General features: G+C 38.8%; 1 non-coding gene across 1 annotated transcript; it reads left to right on the top strand.

Annotated features, from left to right (window-relative positions):
* Positions 1–19,767: 19,767 nt before the first annotated feature.
* LOC125999630 (U7 small nuclear RNA) lies at positions 19,768–19,829 on the top strand. The gene has a single exon (XR_007492142.1). It is a non-coding gene; the product is annotated as a U7 small nuclear RNA (small nuclear RNA).
* Positions 19,830–21,453: the final 1,624 nt, after the last annotated feature.

Genomic DNA, 21,453 nt, shown 5'->3' with positions numbered 1-21,453 from the left:
AAAATGATATTTTGTAGGGGTGTGCAAAAGGGCAGAGTACAAAATGGACATTCTGCATACATAAAAACATAATTCAATGATAGTGAGTACTATTAATGTATCTTGTACGCATGGGGGTGGTAGCCCCCGCGCGATTTTGAAAATATAGACTGGAAAGAGATTACCAGTGACTTCAAGAAGCTGGGAGGCCAGAAGTTCAGAGCCCCACCCAGACCCTCCCTAAGGAGCTGAGTGAATACTGGGGGAAAGCCTAGGGTACCTTCAAGCTCCACCAAGGGGCCCAACTCACCAGCTTGCCCAGGCATGTGGCCCAGGGAAGCCCTGGAGATCTGGAGCAAGGGGGTAGAGGAGTACTGGTGCTACCCAAGTCCCGCACCCCCCGTAGGCCTGGTTAAAAAGGCCTCCATCATGGCAGAGGCCTGCTGAACCCCATTCTGCTAGACTCCTGGCTCCCAGGAAGGAGAGATCCTTCAAGAAGCTGGGAGACCAGAAGTTCAGAGCCCCACCCAGACCCTCCCTAAGGAGCCAAATGGATAATGGGGGAAAGCCTAGGGTACATTCAAGTTCCACCAAGGGGCCCAACTCACCAGCTTGCCCAGGCATGTGGACCGGGGAAGCCCTGGAGATCTGCAGCAAGGTGGTAGAGGGGTGCTGGGTTTACCCAAGTCCTGCACCCCCCTAGGCCTGGTTAAGAAGGCCTCGGCATGGCAGAGGCCTGCCGAACCCCATCCTGCTAGACTCCCGGCTCCCAGGAAGGAGATCCATCAAGAAGCTGGGAGGCCAGAAGTTCAGAGCCCCACCCAGACCCTCCCTAAGGAGCTGAGTGAATACTGGGGGAAAGCCTAAGGTACTTTCAAGCTCCACCAAAGGGCCGAACTCACCAGCTTGCCCAGGCTTGTGGCCCGGGGAAGCCCTGCAGATCTGGAGCAAGGCGGTAGAGGGGTGCTGGGGTTACCCAAGTCCCGCACCCCCCTAGGCCTGGTTAAGAAGGCCTCTGGCATGGCAGAGGCCTGCTGAACCCCATCCTGCTAGACTCCCGGCTCCCAGGAAGGAGAGATCCTTCAAGAAACTGTGAGGCCAGAAGTTCAGAGCCCCACCCAGACCCTCCCTAGGGAGCCGAGTGGATACTGGGGGAAAGCCTAGGGTACCTTCAAGCTCCACCAAGGGGCCCAACTCACCAGCTTGCCCAGGCATGTGGCCCGGGGAAGCACTGGAATCTGGAGCAAGGCGGTAGAGGGGTGCTGGGGTTACCCAAGTCCTGCACTCCCCCTAGTCCTGGTTAAGAAGGCCTCCATCATGGCAGAGGCCTGCCGATCCCATCTTGCTAGACTTCTGGCTCCCAGGAAAGAAAGATCCTTCAAGAAGCTTGGAGGCCAGAAGTTCAGAGCCCCACCCAGACCCTCCCTAAGGAGCTGAGTGGATACTGGGGGAAAGCCTAGGGTACCTTCAAGCTCCACCAAGGGGCCCAACTCACCAGCTTGCCCAGGCATGTGGCCCGGGGAAGCCCTGGAGATCTGGAGCAAGGTGGTAGAGGGGTGCTGGGGTTACCCAAGTCCCGCACCCCCCCCCCCAGGCCTGGTTAAGAAGGCCTCCGGCATGGCAGAGGCCTGCCGAACCCCATCCTGCTAGACTCCCGGCTTCCAGGAAGGAGAGATCCTTCAAGAAGCTGGGAAGCCAGAAGTCACTTCTTTTTTTTTTTTTTTGGTTTTTGGTTTTTGGTTTTTGGATCATACCCGGTGGTGCTCAGGGGTTACTCCTGGCTGTCTGCTCAGAAATAGCTCCTGGCAGGCACGGGGGACCATATGGGACACCGGGATTCGAACCAACCACCTTTGGTCCTGGATCGGCTGCTTGCAAGGCAAACAATGCTGTGCTATCTCTCCGGGCCCCAGAAGTCACTTCTACAGTTCTAAAGTCACCTCTACACCTTTCTGAGAGAGGAAATGTTGAGTATGTTCAAGAATTTAAAAGAAACCATGGAATATACAGTCAATAAGACTCAAGTGTATGTGAGTGTAGAAACAAGAAAACTTCAAACATAAATGACAGAGCTGAAAAACTTGGTAAGTAAAATAAAAATCTCACTGGAGTTTTTATTTTTACTCACCAATAGAGTAACGACTGATGAGGATAGAATCAGTGAGTTGGAAGGTAAGATTAGTAACATCTCCAGAAAATAGCAGAAGATGAAAAAGAATCTTGAAATAAAGGAAGCCATCTTGGGCCATGCTGTTTCCAGCCGCCTGAAAATGGATTTCATCAGCGTTCCTGGCGGCAGGCTTGCCTGCTTCAGAGGTGCGTCGGGCAGTACACAGACTGATTCCTGCTGGTTTCTGCTGGGAGTCAAAAGTGCGCAGAAGCCATCTTGAGCCATGCTGTTTTCAGCTGCTTGAGATTGGATTTCATCAGCATTCCTCCCAACAGTCTTACCTACTTTAGAGGTGGGTCGGGCTGTACTCCTGCCTGTTTCTGCTGGGTGTCAGAGGCACTCGGCAGTCATCTTGGGCCTTGCTGTTCCCACAAGCCTGAGATTGGATTTCTCTAGCATCCCTACTAGCGAACTTGCCAATGAATACCACCACAACACGTAGAAAACCCCACAATACAATTGTAACAATAGGGAAACAACACAGGCCAACACCAGGCAATGAAAATAAAGATGGCAATTCTGAAGACCCCAAAATGGTCAACCACCTAGTTATTCTTTCAGATATGGAGTTTAGAGAAGAAATATGGAGGATGTTCACAGAACTCAAAGAAAGTATAGAACAGAACATTAATAAGAATCAAGAGAATATGAAGATAGAAATCAGAAAACTCCAAACTGAAATATCAGGTCAAATAACAGGTATGAAAAACTCAGTAGACAAACTGACAGATGAAAGAGCTAAGCTCTCCAGCAGGGTAACAGCAGCTGAGGATAGAATTAGTGTGCTGGAAGATGAGATGCATAACAACTCCATACAGCAGAAGAGACTGGAAAAAAGCCTTAAAGCAAATGATCAGACAATGAAAAAAATACTCAAAGAATGTGAACAGATGAAAATAGAAGTATTTGATAAGCTCAACAGAAACAACTTAAGAATCATTGGAGTTCTAGAGACCCAGGAAGAAAATATCCAGGAAGAATCAATGGTCAAGAACATCATTAAAGAGAAACTACCAGAGCTAAAGAATATACACGACCAAATTCTACATGCTTGAAGAGTACCAACTAAAAGAGACCCTAGGAAAAACACCCCGTAACACATCCTAGACACAATGATGAATCCCACAGATAGAGACAGAATACAGAAAGCAGCAAGACCTAAAAGGGAAATTACATTCAATGGAGCATCCTGGAGATTTACAGCAGACCAGAATGCACTGGTGGGACATAGTGACAAAACTCAATGAAATAAATGCTTCGCCTAGAATATTGCACCCAGAAAAACTCACTTTCAGGTTTGAAGGAAGTATACATGGCTTCACAGTTAAACAATAGCTCAGAAACTTTACAGACTCAAAGACAGCCTTAAAAGAAAAACTGAAAGATCTACTTTAAGACAAGACTGACCAAACAGACACATCAAACTTTGACACAAAGATGGCACTAAATCCCATGACAATTCTTTCTCTCAATACCGATGGACTTAATGTACCTGTTAAGAGACACAGAGTGGCGAAATGGATCAACAACTCAATCCAACTTTCTGCTACCTACAAGAAACACACCTGAATAGTCAGAAAAAATATAGACTCAAAATCAAAGGCTGGAGAAAAATTATCCAAGCAAACAACACCCATAAAAAAAGCTGGAGTGGCCATACTAATATCAGATGATGCAAACTTTATACTCAGAAAAGTTGTAAGGGACAAAGATGGACATTTTGTATTCATCAAGGGATATGTACAGCAGAAAGAAATCACTCTCCTAAACATATATGCACCGAATGAGAGGCCAGCAAAATAGTTAATACTATTGTTGACAAATCTGAAAAAGGATATCAATAACAACACAATAATTGTGGGAGACCTAAACGTGCTTTGTCAACACTTAATAGGTCAACCAGACTGGAACTTTGGATTTCCATATGATTTAGATGGATTCTGGACTCTTTAGCACAGTGGCCTTACTTAAAAAGGCAATATATGTGAGTTAATGTGCTTGAAGGGGTTTGGGTTAGGGATGTTATATTCTGCCCTCCATTGCTTATGCAAATTATGGCCCCATAGGATCATTGAAATTGGATCTACATATGAGAAGAAAATAGTCTGTTGATTCTCTGGTCCTATACACTTCAAATACCTAGCACTATGGCAAATAAAATCTGTAGTCAAGAAACTTTCTATTCCTTCTAAGCTGATAGGGATGGCTTGTAAGGCCCATTTTAGGACCAATTTTTCAAAGATGTCTCAAATATTCAGAGCCATGATCAAACATTCTTTCAAACTTCTTGTCTAAATTTCAAGTGTTAAATTGGATTTTTATCTTTAAGTTTTGCAGTGAATACTATAAATGTATTAGAAGAAGCCTCAGTGCTTGTACTTTCCAAGAACCCTTGCTTTATGCTTTCTGATTCATCAGACATAATATAAGGAAGTATATAAACGGGCTATATTTTGACCTTTTTTAAAATATTTATTGAGGCCATTGTGAATTACAAATCTTTTAAAGTTGTATTTCAGGTGTTTACTGACAGAGAATTAAGGCCATTCCCACCACTAGTGTTGACCTCCTTCCACCATAGTTCCCCACATGCATCCCCAAACTCCACCCTTAGCCCACTGGGTTACTAGGGAAAAGGTCTATTTTGTGCTTAGCATGTTAAAGTATGAGTCTCTTGATTTTGTTGCAATTGACATTGGCTTGGGTATTTAGATCTGACCTACTTTCCACCCAATGTTCCTGAGACCACTTGGCCCCTGGACCCTATTCACATTTTATATTCTTTTCCCAATTTTTAAAAAGATACAGATATATGAGACAGAACAAGGTGATTCAAATTCTTTTTTCTATGGAAAAACCAGAGCCCCTATCTAGAATATAAGTAAAATTAGAAGAAGAAAAAATAAGAGGTTGGAGCAGAAGGTGTGTCCTTTTTTTGCATAAACACATCAAACATTGGGGAAATTAGAAAGAAAATTTCTTTGGCCTAAGAGATACAGTGTGTCTCCGCCCATGAAGAACACTGTCAAAAGTCCAACTACAGGTGTTGGGCATGATGGTTGTCCAATCCTAAAGTCCTTATGGTCCCAGAAAAATTCTTCTCATTTGCAATTGACAATGTCAGTCTTCTGTAGTTAGAGATCTTGGTTTTTATACAGTTCCTAGAATGAAGCCTAGGATAAAACCTTTCTTTGTGGTCCCAGGAAAATTTATGCTTAATCATGGTTGTTGAAGTCAGTCATTTGTAAATAGATATATTGGTTCTTGTACAGATGCTAGGGAAGAGTGTCTTCTGATTTCTTCTTATCATTTGGTGGTGAGGTAGGGCAACCTGATCTTAAGTCAAGTTGTTGCTACTTTTTCATCCTCAGGGTATCATATGGGCCTACCCTGGAGCTGGTTGATGCCAGGGTGGCATCCAGGCCTTTCCCAGTGGGAGTTTGAATACTGGTGCTGGTGCCATAATCTGTTCCAGTACCTATATCTGGATCTGAGTCTCAGGGCTGGACAATCGATGTCCTATCCATTGAGACCTAAGTGTTTTGTCATTTTTTAAAAAATCAAAACTGAGTATGTAAACAAGAACTATTATTTCTGCAATGTGTTCAGAATCTATAATGTCCAGATGAATAACAATTCCTTTCAGCACTAAACTGCTTCTCCCTAAAATCATACCTAAACTGCCTGGAAGCATTGTATGGTTATGCCAGACCTAATTTTGTAGGGTCCTTGAGCTCGAATTATAATTAAATCCTCAGGTCAGCATATATTGATACCACAGCTTTCTGAAGTGGCAGGTTTTAATGAGATTAAACTGTAGGTATCTCTTATTCTAGTCTAAGAAGCTAAACTATTAATACAAAGTTTCCCTGATTTGAGGGGCCAGAGATTGGCCCTTGGCCCATTTTACTGAGACAAATTAATTAATTCTTGTTTCTCGAGGGTGCAGGTCCTTGAAGAGATATAAAAAGGGTTCGTTTTCTGCAGTGTTTTTCTAAATTCCCCGTATTGCCACATTTGAAGCATTGACCTCAACTCAAGAGATTGGTTTTAGAATTCTTCCCTGTTTGCTGGGGAGACAGTAAAGAGCTGAAAGACAGTCTTTCACTCACAACTCAGACAAATTCCTGGTGGCTTTCTTGGGTGAAAGCCACTGATATAATTGCCTTGAGTTTGCAATTGACTAGCATATGTTGGTAAAGGTATAAATTTCGGGAATAATTGTAATTTCCAACAGTGGGAAAAGAGGAATATTTGTAGATCCAGAATTTCTACAAGAACATACAAATACCATGACATTTCTTCCTAATTGGTTGTAATATAGCCTGACAATATTCATTGGAATTATCAAAGGCTAAGGTTTTCATCAAAAAATTTTGAACTTCCATATATTAGTATGCCTTTAAACACCTGTCCCTTACTAAAGAAAATCTGCATATTGTTCCATAACTCCCTAAAATCTACTCTTATAATCAGTTTCTGAGTCATTTTGTCACAAGCCTTAAATGTATGTTCCCTGACAAGTCTCAAAGCAGCATGGGATAGGCTTGCCTGCTTATGTACTTTTGTGAAATGCTCTTCTCCTATCAGCATCTCATAAGACAATGTGACTCCTGCAGGCATCCTTACAGAGTTATCTAGGCTATTAATTTTACCCATAGAGTCTTCTGACAACGATATTTTCAACTGTAAGTATTGAGAAGTGCTCAAACAGGTTTTTGCTACAATGTTAAACTCCTGGTGGGTACAATACCAATCATCACTCCAGGTACCAAGTAATTCAACAGAAATTGGAGAAAGAGGAATATATTCTTAGCACTGTTTCTTAGACCAAGATAATCCAAATTAAATCCTATTGTCTGAAATTTGATTGTTTTGTTGATGGATGGATTTGTTTCTGATTCTGTGTTAGTATAAATTTTCCCAAGAACTATCTATTGTGGGATAAGTGGGTCCATTCCACACTCTCTAAAGATGTGTGGTGGAGGGAGGTGGTGAGAATCTTACAGATCTGTTTTCAGATTCAGCTTCTGATTGGACAACTTTAATATAATTTTATTTGCTTTGTAAACAATATCATTGGGTTAAGCAACTTGAGGCTCTTCTGTTATAATGTCTGTAAGGGGCAGTAGAGCACCAATCAAGGACTTTTCACGTGACCACTGTGATCAACAGAAATGTCTTTCTAACTTTTGGCTTTACAGACCTTTTCAAAACACTAAAAAGTACTTTAGAAACTGTTAGTGTGAGGTTAGTCCTCAGCCCACAATTTTCATATCTGATGATAGAGATGAACGACAAAAAAAGAAAATTAAAAGCCACTACTGTAGTACCCAGCTTTAAACCACAAAGTTGTTCCCACAACTTCTTTCTGGTAGCCTCTTCCTTTGGTATGTAAGGAGTACTCAACCTTCGCCCTCCTGTTATGAGAAATTGGTTAGAATAAAAAGGCAGTTATGGCTTTTGTTTGGGGCAGTGTGAACATGAGGCAAAATAGCCACGAACTGCGTTTTCATCTTTTACTGACTGGCTTGATATTATTTTTCTGCTGCTACCCTGCTTCATCAGACTGGTCTGCATAAGGGGTTAGAAACATCGTGTTTGGGGTAATCTCATCATAACTTATATTTTTATTTTACAACTGATGCTCAGACAGAGAGATAAAGGATCCAAGAATCTGAGAAGACCATAACAATGGTGAGTGACTTGACCCTCTGGTGGATTATCAGCATGATGACCCCCCTCAAGCTAGATTCAATGTGCTATGCCTTTCACTGGAACATTAATGCACATAGCCCCTGTTCTGAATGGCTTCATGTTGCTCTGGTCCATCTACCTGCATTTCTTTTTTTTTGTTTTGTTTTGTTTTTTGGGGGGAAACACCTGTTTGATGCTCAGGGGTTACACCTGGCTATGTGCTCAGAAATAGATTCTGGCTTGGGGGGGCCATATGGGATGGCAGGGAATCGAACCGCCCCAATCTACCTGCATTTCTAACTCTGGACTGTATGTTCCAGGCTCCATAGAGATTCTCCTTGACACATGCCACAATAGGAGAAGGGTGCCTTTCTGGTGGTGATGAGTTGTTGCAATTCAGCCCTTGATGGGGCTGGAAGGTGATGGGATGGAGGATGAGGTCTTTCTCCTCCAGCTCGGACCACTCGTCTGCCACCCTGTTCAGCCAGCGGGTCTGAAGTTTCAGGTTAGCGATGAGTAGAAAACTCACAGGTATTCAGGCTTCAGGAGATATCAGCTTTATTCAGAAGAATTCCAAGAATGAGCTCCAATCTTCCTCAGACCCTTGCTTTTATATACAAGAATCAGGTACCACTCTAGGGTGGGAGCAGGATATCAAGTAAGGAATAATCCAATATACTATCACCAGGTCACATCCTAGGGTGGGGTATATTATTGATTAGGGTAAGATCAGTAACACAACAAAGAGTTCTCAATCTAAAGACCTTTTCAGGGCTGATACTTTATTACTTACTACTGTCACTAAACCAGAAAGACCCCCATTTTTTACCCATCTCTGCTACCATCTCTGCAAACTCAGAGTCTGAAAATGGCTCAACCAGAAATAACTCTGGGCCCTGCGCACTGAGTCAGGTGAAAAAGCCAGTGCTGGTAACCCAAGTCCTGGGCACTGTCACATGGTTCAATATCCAGAATGGTTATGAATTTATCAACAGAAATAACACTCAAGAAGTTTATTTTTGTTCACTGGACAGCGATTAAAAGAAACAATCTCATGAATGTTCTGTGTAGTGTTGAGATGAGGAGACTATAGCATTTGATGTCATAAAAAGAGAGAGTTGTCCGAAAGCTGCTAATGTATCCCGACCTGGCAAAGTATTAGAGAAAGGTAGCAGATATGATCACAATTGTCCCAAGTTCTGGCAATGTATCCCCCAGGCCTCATTCAGCTACCTCACCTCCTATGGTGATAGAGACTCCTTCAGAAAGGAAAAAAAGCAGGCAGTGAAAGGGAGAGAACTGAAGAATCTGGGCAGTGTCCCAATTGCTGACGTCTACTATCTTTCCTCCATCCATCTTCCTGCTCAGAACCTGAGAAGCTTGCCAGGTGGCCTTTACAAAATGGCATCCCTCCTTGTTCAGAACTCAGGTCTCAACAATATCAAAGATTTTCATTAAGCTTTGGTTTAACAAATAGGAATTAAAAGTATTGTTAATGTTATGGAAGTTGGAATTACTTATGTCCAGGCATCCCCTATGATCACATAGTCCCCATAGAATAAACTCAACATTGAAAAAGAGGTTTCTTTCATTAAAGTCACAAAAAAACATGTGTAGAGTAATATGTTTCAGTTATTTATTTATTTATTTATTTAATTTATTTATTGCTTTTTGAGCCACACCCGATGACTCAGAGGTAACTCCTGGCTATGTGATCAGAATCGCTCCTGGCTTTGGGGGACCATATTGGGATGCCAGGGGATCAAGTAATGATCCATTCTAGGTTAGCTATGGTAATATGTTATATAAAATCCATTGATTGCTTAGAAATATGTTTCATTGTTTTTCCATTTAAGATATGTTCTTCAGATATGTTCTTCATTCTTCAGTATAATGACTATTATCCAGAGAATAAATATACATATACATAGCTTCTGTTCTATAAAATTATTGATTTTTGGATTGCTAGTAGAGGAGATAATACACTCACCTTGCATGTAGCCAACCCTGGTTTAAATCCTGGAAAAAAGATATGGTTGTTGTGTACCACCAGAGTCAGGAATAGTTCCTGAGCACAGCCATATGTAACCCCCCCCCAAAAAAGTAATTTTTATGTGTGAATCAGTGTGTGATCTGTCTAAGTAAATGTTTTATGAGCATTTGAAATTAATCAATATTGTTTTCTTTAGATAATTTATTCTATAAATATTTATGATTTCCTTATGTTTAAAGTAATTTGTCTATAATTTTTATATTCAGTGTTTAGTTAGGTGATGATTTTTAATTCACTATGCTATTTTTACTTATACTTTTTGTGTGTTTAGATAATTTACACTTAATGTAATTATATAAGAGGTTGATTCTGACCTTTTTCCATATTTATATACTTTTGGATATTTTATTTTCATTATTTTGGGGAGAAGAATTCTTAGACCACACCTGACTAGACTATATAGGATGCCCAGATCAAACTTAGGTCAAATGCATTCTTTATGCATTATAACTACCTGATTTTTTCATTGTTGAATTGTATACACATCCAAACATAGAGAGTTGCATTATGTTAATGATTTTATTATCTATTTCCCATTTCTGTTTCCCCCTTCTAATTCATAGTGTATTATTTTGCTATGTAGAAAAGTTTATGTTGTTCTCTGATTGTTATCATTATACTGCTAGTTTATTTTTGTGCCTTGTTTTGCTTTCATTTGACATTCTGGGCTGACTATGTGCAGGACTTACTCCTGGCTTTCAGCTCAGGGATCACTACTTGTCAAGATCAGGGGATAATCCGAGTTTATGAAGAATAAACCTGGTTCAGTCTCATGCAAGGCAAGTGCCCTAAGCATTGTATATCTCTGGACCCACATTTCTATTTTTAATATTAAATTTATTCTACTCAATTTTATTGTCTTTTAGTTATACACCATAAAATTTAAAATTAGCTAATATTATCTTTTTATTATCTAATGTGAAGTAATGTTTTATTTGTTTCAGAGTCTTATTGAGAAATTCTTGGGAATTCTGCAGGCTCAGTTTTCAGGGGTCACTCTTCAATGTGTCTGGGCAACTATAAACTAAATATGGAGCTTACATATTCAAAGCATACCTCTCTACTTCAGGTAATATATTTTATGCACAAATGTAAGGAAATCTGCAAACTAATACATTTTTATTGACAGTTTTCTCATTTTCCCACTATATTTTTTACTTATACTCCATTTATCTTGTCAGAATCATTGCATGTAATGGAATCATTACATACTCTTCTCTTTCTTACAGCCATACTTTTGATTGTTCACAGATAAAAATGTATTTAATGCTTATGTTGACAATGTTCTAGTCATTTTTATTGTCAGAACTTGTTTATTGTATTCCTCAAAAATAAAATGTGAAATAATATATTCTGTGCCTTTACTTTTGGCAATAGTGTGGGTGGTGTTTTATTTTCCTAGAAAGCAAAAGCAAATTAAAAGAAATTGGGTGGCTTAAAACAACAGAAATTTATTAACTTATAATTCTATAAACCTGAAACATAAATTCAGGATGTCATTATACGCACTGTTTCCAGAGGATATAGTTCAAATTTTTCTTGGATTCTTCAGATTCTGATAACATGTGGTTTTCCTTAATTTTTGGCAGTGTAATAACAATCTCTTTCAGTTGGTTTTCTTTTCTGCTTAACTTTTTCCCTCACTTTTCTCAAACCTAGCAATCAATGGGATGATTAATGTCATAGCACCATTGCCCTCTCATACTTGCTCATTGTTTATAAGGACGTCTGAATTTAGGGTCCACTCTAAATGAAAGTGAGGACTTTGATTCTATAATACACATGCAAAAACTGATTACAAATAAAGCTATATTACCAAGAATCAAATGTTCAGATGTAGAAATGCCTTTTGGGGTCGCTGTTCCATCACTGTAGCATATTATTGCTGTGAGCCAAATTTTGTTTGCAGTCTTCAGCACCTGCAAACAGGTCCTTTGTGGAGTTCGGGAAAAATTCCACGGGGAGAAGGTGGGCACGTGGAATGGCGAATGACGGAAATATATTGTAGAAATGAATGAAACCACACAGATTGTATGGGGACTCGCATCTACAAGGAATGAGACAATTTTATTTTTTGAGCTGGCTGTTTTTAAAAGGCTGAGGCAGGGAAAAGCAGGGTGCAAATTCTAGACATCAAAGACACTGGGAAAGGAAAAAGGACTCTGGCTTAAATTAGCATATTAAAGAGCCGATACTGAAGGTGAAAAGGCAGTTTGTTTTGGGTTCGCTTGTTTTGGGTAAAACAGAAGAAACCAGGTAATTATCAGGGAAGTTGGAAGAGTGAGGAATGTTTCAGAGTTTCAGGGGAAAACTGAAAATTACTTTGTTTTGAGCTAAGTTTATGGAAAAACCTAACCTAGGCGCCAAGGTAGCAAAAATTACAGGGAGCTGTTAAATGGGAGACTTTTGGCTGGATTGTGCTGTTCTTTGTAGGAAAGAGTTTACTAAGGCCTGATTTCTAATATTAGTTAAAAATAAAGAGAGAAATAGTTACAGCCACCATTTGAATTATGTCCAAACAATCCACGCAAAGGGTCAAGTGATTTTGACTGCTCTAAGCGGGCCTTTTTGGCAAATAATTCCTTTTTCAGGAGAACACTACACTTATTGGTGTGTGTCCTTCCTGAGTGAGATGTAGCATATTATATTTTCCCAAAATCTTTATTTCTGTCCCATGTACACTCATATACATACTATTACATTTACAGCATCTTAGCATCCTAAATATCTCAATCAGCTAACTGCTAAAGTATCAAATATAAATTAACAAATCTCATGCTATACAGCATTTATATCAGTTGTGGATGAGATTTTGAGTATGATAAACAGGACAAAATATCTTCCCATTTATTGAGTTTTTGAAATTGCTCTATACAAAGTAGACATTTTTGTTCCCATAGAGAGTGATCAAAGGTAATAAAAGAGTCACTGTTATCAAACACTTTTGAAAATCAGGCATATCAAATTCTTTTATATTTTAAGACCTGGAGATAATATTCTATGGTTTCAAGCTCTACATTTCTTGACCATGTGGAAATTCTCTCCTCTGCATAAATATTTTGGTCCAACCCTTTAAAACAAGGTTATTATCTCTTAAAAGAAATTGCAGGTTTACAGCTGATGAACTGTGAGCCTGAAGAAATATATAAGTATTGATTCCTGTATTGTTCTTGCCCTGTCTCTAGCCGCTTTGGTTCAAGTGCTTGCTAATATTGCATTTTCATAAGATATTATGGAATTCTTATGTATTCCTTTGGAAAACAACAGGTTCTTTCCTCATTACTTTGTATCTGTTCCTGATTTATGTTGAATTGGCTAAATAGATAAATTAGTCAGAGTCCTTTTCACAAAAAGCTTGTCAAGAAAATTGATTTTCTCTAAGGAATGTTTTTCCACTACTCTATTTTGAGATTTTAACTTTATTTTTAATTACATAAATTACTTAACTGAATCATCATAAGATACACATTACAAAATTGTTTATGATTTTCAGCCATAAAATATCTAACACACATCCCTTTATCTGTGCACATTTTCTCCCACCAATGTTCCACTTTCCTTCCTGTCTACTAGCCCCTACCTTCCTCCCCGCCTGTCTCTCTGCCTCTATGACAGAATTTCTTCTTCCTCTTCTTGTTCTTGTTCTTCTTGTTCTTGCTCTCCTTGCTCTTCTTGTTCTTCTTGTTTTCTTCTTCTTCTTCTTCTTCTTCTTCTTCTTCTTCTTCTTCTTCTTCTTCTTCTTCTTCTTCTTCTTCTTCTTCTTCTTCTTCTTCTTCTTCTTCTTCTTCTTCTTCTTCTTCTTCTTCTTCTTCTTCTTATTTGCATAGGCACGGTAAATATTGGAGAAATTACAATGGGAATTTCCTTGGCCTAAGAGATACAGGGTCAATCTGCCATTGAAGCATACTCCCCTGGGAAAAACTACAGGCTCCATACTCACTCATTTACAAACCCTTAGGTATTTTTATGGTGCCAGGAAACTTTCCACTCAGATGTAGGTGATGACATCCCTCCTCTGTGGCTGGAGATCTTGTTATTTGCATAGGTCATAGGGTGTAGGCTAGGAGAGTTTTTCTTTATGGTTATAGGAGTTCTGTTCCATCACTGTTGTTCTAATCAGTCTTCTGTAATTAGTGGTCTTGGTTTTTGTTCAGATCGTAGGGCAGAGCCTAGGGTATAGTCTTTCAGCATAGTTCCAGAAGTTCTGTTCAGTTGCAGTTGTCAAAATCAGACCTCTAGAATTAGAGATCTTAGTTTTTGTACAAATCCTAGGCCGAGGACTTGGCTAGGAACTTCCTCATTGGTATCTTAATAGGTTTTTCAGACCATGTTTGACAAAGTCAGTCTTCTGTAGATAGCGATTTTGGTTTTTGTTTAGAACAAAGGATTGCATATCCCCTGGTGATGAGATGGGTCAGCCTTCTCATGGCTCAAGTTGTTGCTGTTTCCTCATGTCAAGATGTCATGTGCAAGTTGGTGCTGGGACTGCATTCTGAGTTTCCCATGGAGGAGTTTGGTTCCTGGTGTTGTTGCTAGGACCTGTATTGGCCCATGTCTGGGATCTGGGGTTCTGGGTTGAACGGTCACTGCCCAATCACATGGAGTCTGACTTGGGTCCACATGACACATACTTATGGTGGGAGGCGACCCTGCATTCTAAAAAGTATGGGTTCTTATCCCTAATAGATAAGAGCTTATTTTTGTGCATAATATTTCCTTTTATTTAGAGTGCCTATGCAAAAAAATATGGTGACATATTATATGCTGGTGGATTTGGAGGTAAGAATGTTAGTCTGCATAATTAAAGTTTTGATCCGAGCTTTTAACCCTGGGCAGACTTTTCTTGTAGGTTTTCATACCAAGCAGAACCAAAACAGGTGAGATTGTAGAGAGAAAGAGAGAAAAAAATATATCTATATCTATATATAGATGAATAATAGAAGAACTAAAGGAAAATACATTTAAAAAGGCATTAAAAAGGTTGTTTATGAGGCTGACTTATTTTGGGAAAAAACAAGACTAGGAGGTACTATTAGAGAGGTATTAAACACATAAAGTATATATAGGCTTCCCCATTTATTCTTTTGAGATATTCTTGTGGTGGGTGGAGTCCAGGGCATTTTTTATCACACATCATCGTGTCTTGTTGAGTTTAAGAAATTATTTGTAGCCATGACGAAAGTGTCCTTGGGCTGGGGTCCTTCTGGGGCTGAGTCAGTGGCATGCAACTCTTCATGATTAGGAGGGTAAGAAGCAGGGCCAAGAAACATGAATCAGCAGGTGTGTTGGTTGTAATTTCTTGCCCAGGCATGTGATGTGGGGCTGGGAGAATGTCCTTTCAGTTTGGGAGCTTGGTGGTGGTTTATTGGAGCAGGAGGTTGCTCCCAGTACCTACTGAATTAATAACTGAGGGTTAAATAAGGAAGGATAATGGATCAGGATTGGGGGATGAGGGGCTAGAAGGTTATCTGAAAAGGGGAAGAGGGGTAATATAAAAGGGTTTTTATACAATTTAGGCATGGCTTGTTTACATTTCAGGTTTGGAAATTAGAGAGGAGTTCACTGTCTACAAATTTATGCCCACCTAAAGACAGGCATTAGTATTTTATTCTTAGGTTGTTGTTGGAGGCCTGACACTCATAGACTGGGTCTGAACTCTTAAGATATAATTGAATTAGGAAAATATAAATAATTGGTTAAGGTATGGATTAGAGGAGTTGGGGCTGGTGAGGTGGCGCTAGCGGCACCTAGGTGGCGCTAGAGCCTTGCAAGCGCTAGCCAAGGAAGGACCTCGGTTTGATCTCTTGGCATCCCATATCGTCCCCCCAAGCCAGGGGCAATTTCTGAGCACTTAGCCAAGAGTAATCCCTGAGCATCAAATGGGTGTGGCCTGAAAAACCAAAAAAAAAAAGAAGAAGAAAAAGGAGGAGAAACCAATAGATAAGAGAAAAGAAGAATAAATAAATACTACAAAACTAAGTTAGAGAGGATTGGGCCAGTGAGTCAGTATTGGAGGGATTTCCACATTCCAGGCTCTTCATCACTGACAGGGTTTATCTTTGCTAAATAAAGATTTCAGGATTATATAGTGGCTGGAACTTTTTAGGATAAGCATATTTTTTTTCACATCTAGAGTAATAAGCAATGTTGTGGTGAGGACTATAGGATGTGGTTACCCTATGTAGTACCATACGCTGCATCTTAAGTATAGAGGTATCTTTACTAAGGAGCAAGTGACAGCAAGAGCTTTCTTTGAAATGGATTTAATTGATGAAGAAGAATAAAGGACAGATGGAAAGAAGAAGTAGAGGAAAGGAGAGAAAATGCAAAAAAAGAGAAAGAAAGAAAGAAAGAAAGAAAGAAAGAAAGAAAGAAAGAGAAAGAAAAGAAAGAAAGAAAGAAAGAAAGAAAAAAGAAAGAGAGAAAGAAAGAAAGAAAGAAAGAAAGAAAGAAAGAAAGAAAGAAAGAAAGAAAGAAAAAGAAAGAAAGAAGAAAGAAAGAAAGAAAGAAAGAAAGAAAGAAAGAAAGAAAGAAAGAAAGAAAGAAAGAAAGAAAGAAAGAAAGAAAGAAAGAAAAAGAAAGAAAGAAGAAAGAAAGAAAGAAAAGAGAGAAAAGAAAGCAGTGATTTGCCCAAACGTTTTCAATGAGTGGGACATGTAGCATGTTTGTGATGTGCCATTGACTGTTCCAGTGGTTTAAAAGAACATATGCCTTGGGTCCTAACATAAGACAAAAACAAAAGGAAGTGGGATAACTAGAGTATTTTATCAAGACTTTGACATAATGGGCACTGTATATAAAATTAGGGTGTCCACCCTTTGTTTCCGAGGCCCATTGTGGACAAAGAAATTGAAGGGTTATTTTATACTTGGTAAAATTAAGGAACTAAAGCATATTGTTAGTAATCACTGCAGCGGGAGACCAGGTTTCCAATCATATTCTACACCTGGTTCTGTGGAAGAATACATTAAGTTAGAGGATGGTTGCATACCTGTTCACTCAAAACTGTTGTTTCAGTCGTTGCTGGATTCTTTAGGTTATAATGGGAATTTGCGTCTTTGTATTGTCACACTTCCACTTAATTTAAAAACTTCGTTATATTGATGGAACCTATGGTTTTTGAAGTTTATACTTTTTCGACCCTTGTATTTGTTCATGGATTACTATATGTAAACAAGGTATATGTTCTGAATATCTCAAAGAAGTGCTATCACTCTGTATTTATCTTTCTTCTAGTTTACTTTATTTAACACAATATTTTGGAGATCCATGCATGTTGCTGCAAAATCCATGACTGTATCATTTCTAACTGCTATCTAGTATTCCATTATGTTAAATACCACATCTTCCTGATCCATTCATCCATTGTTTTGCATCGAGGTTGGTTCCAGTTCTTGGCTACTGTGCTGAGTGCTGTGATGAATAGTGGAGAACATACACACTTTGGGATGAATATTCTTCCATCTTGGGGATAGATACCCAGGAGTGCAATTGCTGTATCATATGGCAACTCAATTCTGAGTTTACTAAGCACCCTTCATACTGATTTCAATAAAGGTTGGACCAGGCATCATTTCCACCAGGAGTGGATGAGAGTCCCTTTTCTACTACATCTTCACCAACAGAGATTGGACCCATTATTTTTGATGTGTGCCATCCTCACTGGTGTTAGGTGGTACCTCGTTGTTGTCTTAATTTGGGTTTTTGTAATAATGAGTGATGGTGAACATGTTTTCATGTGTTTCTTGGTCATCTGTTGGTCTTCATTGGAAAAGTGTTTATTCATTTCTACTACCCATTTTTCTATGGCTTTATTGGGTTTTGTGGGGCTCACCTTTCTGAGTGCTTTGTATATCTTATGTGTCGAATGTCTAATTTTTTCCCATTCTGTTAGCTGTCTTTTAGTTTTAGCCAAGGTTTCTTTCACCATACAAAAACTCTTTAGTTTCATGTAGTGCCATTTGTTTACGTTTGATGCTATTACTCTTGCCATTCGCATTTCATCATCAAAGACTTTTTTGAGGTATAAGACTTGTAGTGTTCTACCTATTTTCTCTTCAATGAACTTTATAGTTTCAGGTCTGATTTCTAGATCTTTACTCCATTTTGAGTTGATTTTTGTAGGGTGTGAAATATGAATCAATTTTTTTTGTTTCTTAAAACACCATTTGTTGAACAGACTGTCTTTGTTACATTTCAGGTTCTTGGATCCTTTGTCAAATATCACTTGACCATATATTTGTGGGTATATCTCTGGATATTATGTTCTAACCCACTGGTCTGATACTCTGTCTATATTCCAATACCATGTTGTTTTTATGACTATGGCTTTATAATAAAGCTTCAGGTTAGGTAAAGAAATGCCACCCAGTTTCTTGTTTTTCAGTATGCATTTGGCTAACATAGGTTTTTTTGTGGTTCCAGATGAACTTTATAATTGATTGTTCAAGTTCCTTAAATAATTGTGTCTGAATTTGGATAGGAATTGCATTGAATCTATATAGTAATTTAGATAAGGTAGTCATTTTAATTATGTTGATTCTTCCTACCCATGAGCATGGGATGTTCTTCCATTTCCTTATGTCCTCTTCAATTTCTTTCTGGAGTGTTTTGAAGTTGTCATGGTATAGATCTTTCACTTCTCCTGTCAGGTTTATTCCCAGGTACTTGATATTTTTAGATACTATTTTAAGTGCTATTGACTCCTAAATGTCTTTTTCTTCTACTTCATCATTTGTATAGAGGAATGTTATTGTCTTTTGTGTATTGATTTTGTAGCCAGCCACTTTGCTGTATTGGCTTATTGTTTCTAGGAATTTTACTTTGGACTCTTTAAGGTTTTCTATGTATATCATCATATCATCTGCAAAAAGAGATAGTTTGACATTATTTTTCCCTATCTGAATTCCTTGAAATCCCTTCTCTTGTTTGATAGCTATAGCTAACCCTTCTAAAACTATATTGAATAAGAGTGGAAAGAGTGGACAGCCTTGCCTAGTTCCTGACCTTAGTGGGAATGTTTTCAGTTTTTCACCATTAAGGATAATGTTGTCTGTGGGCTTTTCATAATTAGCTGTAACTATCTTCAGGAAGGTTTCTTCCAACCCTATTTGGCTGAGTGTTTTCAGTATGAATGGGTGTTGAATTTTGTCAAATGCCTTCTCTGCTTAGGTTTATATGACCATGTGTTTTTTGTCTTTCTTCTTGTTGATGTGATGTATGATGTTGATTGATTTGCGTATGTTGAACCATCCTAGCATTTCTGGTTTAAAACCCACCTGGTCATAGTGTATAATTTTTTCGATATATGGTTGGATGTGGTTTGCCAAGATATTGTTGAGGATTTTTGCATCTATGTTCATTAGTGAGATTGGTCTGAAGTTTTCCTTCTTAGCAGTGTCTTTGCAGTCTTTGGGAATGAGTGTGATGTTTGCCTCATCAGAGTTAGGATGGATTCCTGTATCTTCAATGTTTTGGAAGAGCCTGAGGATAAGTGGTTGTAATTGTTCTCGAAATTTTGATAAAATTTACCCGTAAAACTATCTGAACCTGGACTCTTGTTCTTGGGGAGTTTCTTAATTACTGTTTCAATTTCCTCAGATGTGATTGAACTGTAAGACTTTCTTCATCCTCCTTATTCAGACTTGGAAGATTTTTCCCAGAAATCTGTCCTTTCTTCCAGGTTCTCTAAACTTACTGAGTACATTTGTTCATAGTACTCTCTCATAATGTCTTGGATTTCTTGGGGTTCTGTTGTAATCTCTCCCTTTCATTTGGGATCTTATTTATTTGGGTGTTTTCTCTTTTTTTATCATGAGTCTTGTCAGCGGTTTGTCTATGTTGTTTATTCTTTAGAAAAACCAGCTCTTGGTGTTACAGATTTTTTAGAATTTGTCCAGCAAGCCTTCTGGTCTCCACCGGAAGGCCCCCACCCCCCAAAAACAGAAATACCAACTCTTGGTGCCATTGATTTTTTTGTATTGTGTTCTTTGTTTCTATGCTGTTTCTTTCTGCCCTGGTTTTTATTGTTTCTTTTCTTTTGGCTGTGTTTGGGTTTCTTTGTTGTTGTTTTTCCAGCTCCTTAAAGTGTCCTTGTAAACAGTTGATTTTGTCCTTTTCCTCTCTCCTGACATAGGCCTGTATTGCTATGAGTTTCCCCCTAATATCAGCTTTTGCTGTGTCCCACAGATTTTGACAATTTGTCTCTTCATTATCATTTGTCTCAAGGAATCTTTTTATTTCTTTCTGATTTCCTTTTTGATACAGCTGTTGTTGAGTAGCATATAGTTTAATCTCCATGTTTTGGATTTTCTCCATAGTCTCTTTTTTACAGTCATTGTTGATCTCTGTTGCATAATGGTCTGATGTGGTGCTTCTAATACTCCTTATGTTTGTAACTTTGTGCAAGTTAGATTTATATTCTAAGGCATGGTCTATTCTAGAGAAGGTTCCATATGCACTTAAGAAGAATGTGTATTCTGCTTTCTTGGGTTGGAGAGCCCTGTATAGGTCCATTAGGCCCATTTCCTCTAATTTCTCATTGAGGGCTCTTATGTCTTTGCTAGTTTTCTGCCTGGTGGATCTGTGTAGCGGTGATAGTGGACTATTGAAATCTACTACTACTATCAATTTTCCTTCCATATGTTTCCTTACATTTGTGAGCAAATGTCTTACATATTTTGTTGGCTCTACAGTCGAAGCATAAATATTGATCAGAGTTAGTACTTCTTTGCCTAATGTTCCCCTGATCAGTAGGTTGTGACTCTCCTGGTCTCTAAGCACTTTCTTGAGGGTGAATGCAATTTGGTCTGATATAAGAATGGCTGTCCAGGATTTTTTAATTTTCCATTGGCTTGAATAATTGATTTCCTTCCTTCAATTTTAAGCCTGTGCCTGTCCTATTATTTTAGGTGTGTTTCTTGAAGGCAACCGATGTCTGGTTTTTGTTTTCTGATTCATTCCTCTACTCTGTGTCTTTTAATGGGGGGAATTTAGCCCGTTGAAATTTAAGGAGATTACTGCCAGAGAGGGTTGTTGTGTTATTGTATTTAGTAGAGTGGCTGTTATTACAATCAGGGGTTTGGATTGTGTAGAGCATCTTCGAGAAGTTCATTTAAAAATGGTTTGGTTAGCACAAATGGTGTGAGTTCTTTTTGGTCTAAGAGTGTTTTAGTTCTTTTTCCCATATGAATGAGAGTTTTGCTGGGAAGTGTACCCTAGGTTGAAAGTTTCTTTTATTTAGTGATTTATATATGTCACTCCACTGTCTCCTTTCTTGAATGGTTTCAAATGAGAGGTCTGGTTTGATTCCTTTTATTTTTCAGGGAAATTGCTCCATTTCTTTATTAATATCTCTATTTAAACACTTTGATTACAAATATAATTGTAGTTGGGTTTTAGTAATGTAAAGAACACCCCCTCCTTTGTATTTGAGGGTTTTTCTCCCTTATTGCTTTCAAGAATTCATCTTTGTCTTTGTTTTTTTTGTTTGTTTGTTTGTTTGTTTGTTTGTTTTGCCAGTTGTATTACTATATGTCTTGGTGTTCTGTTAGGG

The sequence above is a fragment of the Suncus etruscus genome, chromosome X (assembly GCF_024139225.1).
Source record: "Suncus etruscus isolate mSunEtr1 chromosome X, mSunEtr1.pri.cur, whole genome shotgun sequence".
NCBI classification, from domain to species: domain Eukaryota; kingdom Metazoa; phylum Chordata; class Mammalia; order Eulipotyphla; family Soricidae; genus Suncus; species Suncus etruscus.
The sequence above is the reverse complement of the archived record's forward strand: the minus strand, read 5'-3'. Positions and strand labels throughout refer to the sequence as shown.